The 4,875-nt window shown below is 41.1% G+C and overlaps 1 protein-coding gene across 3 annotated transcripts in view; it reads left to right on the top strand.

The window, feature by feature from the left end:
- LOC100699515 (E3 ubiquitin-protein ligase RNF43) overlaps nucleotides 1-4,875 on the top strand; it is a 109,518-nt gene that overhangs the window by 92,138 nt on the left and 12,505 nt on the right. The gene's annotated exons all lie outside the window — the stretch shown is intronic.

Here is a 4,875-nt window from a genome sequence, read left to right as displayed (position 1 = left end):
CCGAAAAAAAAAACAGTCTTTAACTGTGTTTGGATAATTTAAAGAAATGACAAGCTTTCTTGTAGTAGTCTTCGGAAATGGTTCCCCAGGCTTCTTGAAGTACGTTCAAACCTCTTCTTTAGATGTTGGCTGCTTTTAGATGATCCCACAATGTTTCAGTAATGTTGAGGCCAGGGCTCTGGGGAGGTCAATCCATGACTAATGGTGTTCCATTGTGTTCCATTCCATTTCTCTAGCCAGGCTTGCTTTAACTGTATTAGCAGTGTGTTTGGGATGCTTATTATACTGAAAAATGAAGCTTTTGCCAATCAGGCACTTTACAGATGGTATTGCCTGATGGATCAAAACCTGCATTTCTGCATTCATTTTGACAAGATCTCACCTGCATTTCACAACACTGGCCGAAATGCAGCACAAATTATGACAGATGTAGGGGGAGGCCCCTACAAATACCTGTAGAAACTCACTGTTGTACCTTTCTCCTGGCCTAATCTGTACATATTCATAATTTCAACCAACATCATTCATTCATCACTCCATCAGACCTGTTGCCACTGATTTTCTGTCCAGTTCTTGTGGCATTTGGCATTCCTCAGTCTTTTCTCAATGTTTCCCTTCCTTATAAATGGCTTATTGACAGCCACCCTGCCAATGAGAACATTTCGAATGAGGCTTCATTGAACAGTAGAAGGATCAACTGGCAGTCCAGATGCATCTCCTAGGTCCGCTGTTGGGTCTTTGCTGCATTTCTTTCCTGTTTTTTCAGGATATGACTTTCAGATACTGCTCATTTGCTGTAGATAGTTTTATAGGCTGCCACTTCTTCTTCTGTCTTCTGCTTGTCCAGTTTCTGCAAAAAAAATGAGGACTCACTGCACACCAGCTGAGATCCAGGTTTTTGGCTAATAGCTCCTTTGGAATCACCTTGTTGGTGCAAAAATACAATTTTATGTCTGTCAAACTGTGTTCTTTGGCATTTTTCCTGAATTCAACTAAAGAAGTGTGAACAAACAATGAGTTTTTCCAACAGACTGCTGGTAATAAATTGGCAAAAGATACCTTTTAAAAATGGTTCACTCTTAAGTCATCTCTTAAATCAAATCAAATCAAATCACTTTTATTGTCACGTCACATGTGCAGGTACACTGGTACAGTACATGCGAGTGAAATTCTTGTGTGCAAGCTTCACAAGCAACAGAGTTGTGCAAAAATACAATAACATAAAACAAGCAAAATATAAGAATGGCTAAATCTGAAAGTAATAAATATATGTACAATATAAGAGTATATGCATTACTGGATGTGTATACTAAATATGTTTTTCTACGTGTGTGTGTGTGTGTGTATGTATACATATTTTACAAATTAAATAGAGTAAACAGAATATATAAAATATACAGAGGTTGGTAGTTGGACATGTGCAAAACAGTGGCATTAATGTACAGTGTAGAGTGCATAATGTTGAAGTTCAAGTAGTGAAGGTGAGGTGTCTATGACGTGTTCAGCAGTCTGATGGCCTGGTGGAAAAAGCTGTCTCTCAGTCTGCTGGTACGGGACCGGATACTGCAGAACCTCCTTCCCGATGGAAGTAGTCTGAACAGTTTATGGCTGGGGTGACTGGAGTCCTTGATGATCCTCCCCGCTTTCCTCAGGCACCGCTTCCTGTAGATGTCTTGGAGGGAGGGAAGCTCACCTCCAATTATCCGTTCAGAGCACCGCACCACTCTCTGGAGAGCTTTGCGGTTGTAAGCGGTGCTGTTGCCATACCAGGTGGTGATGCATCCAGTGAGGATGCTCTCAATGGCACAGCGATAGAAGGTCCTGAGGATGCGGGGGCTCATGCCAAATCTTTTCAGTCTCCTGAGAAAGAAGAGGCGCTGCTGCGCCTTCTTCACTGTTTTGTTTATGTGTCCTGACCACGTAAGATCCTCAGCCAGATGTACACCAAGGAAGCGGAAGCTGCTCACTCTCTCCACAGCAGCGCCGTTGATGGTGATGGGGGTGTGTACTTCCCTGCACCTCCGGAAGTCCACTATCAACTCCTTTGTCTTTGTGACGTTGAGGGTGAGATGGTTGTCTTGACACCAGTGGGTCAGGGCGCTGACCTCCTCCCTGTAGGCCGTCTCATCACCGTTGGTGATAAGACCCACCACTGTAGTGTCATCCGCAAACTTCACAATGATGTTGGAGTTGTTAGTGGCTGTGCAGTCATAGGTGTAGAGTGAGTACAGGAGAGGGCTCAGTACACACCCCTGTGGAGCACCAGTGTTCAAAGTGTTCTTATGTGTATATATAACACTGGTTCATCCCTTGAGTTAGGAGCCTTTTTATATTTGAATGATTCATAGGTCAGTTTTAAGTGGCTTAACAAACAAACAAACAAAAAGGAGCACTGTAAAAGGTTGGGCTGCTTAGAAGCAAAACATAAAGAAATGAGGGTCGGCTGAATATATGCATTTATCATATGTTATGTATTACAGGAATGATAACCACAACAATATAATATTGACATTGAGTGTTTTTGATGTTTTTTTTAATAGTTTTTAGCACATATTGCTGATGACATGTTAGAGGAATTGACTTTGTTCGTTTGGGTTTAAGTCATCCCTGAAAACGAAACGATTTCCATGTTTGTCTTTGTACTGCAGTCACACGTCTGGATATCAACACATAGAATCTGTAGGCAGGGGACAAGCTTTCTGGTGTCCCTTTGGTTGCATGTAGGCAAGTAGTCCATGTGGAGAGCAAAGGAGGATTCGCATGTAACACAATAAAAAGCGACATCTGCTTTTCAGTAGGTCTTTTTTTTTCCCTTTTTTTTTTTTTACCACTCTTCCTCCAGAGGCTAGGTGAACAGAGTAGCTGATCAGAATGAAATGGAGACACAGCTCATTTTTGTGAACAAACACACACACTGAGGATCATAACTAAAATGTGATTTGCATTGATTTGTGGTAGTTGACCACTACAGAATGTCATATTGTATTCATGTATTGTCATAGTAAAATAAAAAAAGGTGCTTTTTTTCAGCTTGTATTTGTATCTATGTTAACGTCATTTACAAGCAGTGTGTGTGTTCAGTTGTCACTGTGCTGCTTGTGTGTGTGTGTGTACGTGTGTTTGCTCTGCAGAATGACACGGCTTACTGCACAGCCTGTTCCAAGAATGAATTCCTGGAGGCTTACAAGAGCTGATGAATGAGATGGAGAGCTCAGGGCAGGAATGATGGGAGGGAGGCTGCTCTGCACTGTAGGAGGGGTGTCAGGCTCTCACTTACAGGCCTGATTAAATAACAGGATGCTTTATGAAAACAAGAACATTATCTGCCTCTTAAAAGGCCGGGAAAGGCCCTCTAATTGGCTTCCCCCGAGTCTCTGTGTTGCCGCCGTCAGTAAGAGCTAGTCACCAAAGTTTAAAAAAAAAGACCTAGGACTTTTTTTCAACCTCCTCTGCACTCATCAGTACTATAGGAAGGAATTTATAAACATACCGGTATTGCGCCTGCAAAAAGAGTGTCTTTTTTCCACTGAAAGGGGGATTACAGCAAGATGAATCTCTGATTAAGTGCAATGCAAACAATAAGGAGATAGCGGCTCTTCTGTGGCATCACAGGGCTTCTCATGTGGCAGGCTTCGCAGCTGAGGTTTACAAAAGGCCCCCTAGATGTTTGGAGAAGAGTGAGAGGAAAGCATCAGAGGTGGGGTTTGGTATGTTTGTGCGTTCCCCGGTCTAGATCAGAAGAGTCCGCTCTTCCTCTTTACATCTCTCCACCTCCGTCAGCTAACCGATCTGGTTTACTTAATTATACTTATTACAGTCAAGTGCTGCTGTATATCATGATAGTTACAGCTGTAATTAATTTTTCATATGCTTGCGCTGCCTTAGTTAATTATAGTGATCTGTCAAATATAGTAGCACAGCCTATTACCAAAGATCAGACTGATGTTTTAAAATGAATCAGAGGCCACATTTATGAATGCAGTTTTGTATGGATATAAGCATGTAAAAAAAACGTTACTCAGCTGATGATTTAAGATTTTTTAATCTTTCCTGTTCATCAGCTGATGTTATGCATCAAAATCAAACCAGTGTTCAGTGCTGTCCAACTTCATTAGCTTATTAAGTGTTGCAAAGCAGCGTGTGCAGAAAACTTGATGTGCATATTTTACATGCTTGCAGATTTACCGCATGTGCAGTTTGGCAGCTGTTACACAGTGAAACCAAGATTTTGAAAAATAAGTGATCCTTAAAAGAAATATGGGAGCACAAATGGGGAAAAGTCTCTAATTGCTGCCCATCAAATCAATAAGAAAAAGTTGGGGTTTTTTTTTGCTGTGATGCTAGATCATAATAAATCCAATAAGAACAGAAAATGTCTAATAGAATGAGCTGCAGCCTTGCAATCACCCTTATCGTGTAATCTAGCAAAATTTCATCTTTGCTGCCCCCTAGTGGTAGTGTAGACATCCATGCAGGTTACGTGTGATTTGTTTTTTAATTACGTCTTTCTTTTTTTACTGCATATTTCAAATGTGTATATGTATATACATTATAAACTGTATAGACTGTGGAGAAGAGTGTCTGTTTTACCCTGAAAAGCTGGGGATCCTGCCAGTGGTTAGTCAGGTGCTGGGATTACGCTTGCTTCAGTCAGATCAAATTAGAAGATCAGAAATGCTTGTTTCTCTTCTTCAAATCTGATGGTTGAACCAGGAGGTAGTTAGCAACTTATACAACAAAGTTTCTGTCCTGGTAAATATTTTTCATTTAACACTTGAACTGAATAACTGATGTGACTGTGTTTATTACAAATGCTTGTTGCTTTCTCCCTCCTTTCATCTTCCATGCTCGCTCTCTCCTGGCTCTGCTTCTATA

This window comes from Oreochromis niloticus, linkage group LG10 (genome assembly GCF_001858045.2).
Source record: "Oreochromis niloticus isolate F11D_XX linkage group LG10, O_niloticus_UMD_NMBU, whole genome shotgun sequence".
In the NCBI taxonomy this organism is placed as follows: Eukaryota; Metazoa; Chordata; class Actinopteri; order Cichliformes; family Cichlidae; genus Oreochromis; species Oreochromis niloticus.
Note: the sequence above shows the minus strand (reverse complement) of the source record. Positions and strands in the feature narration are given on the sequence as shown.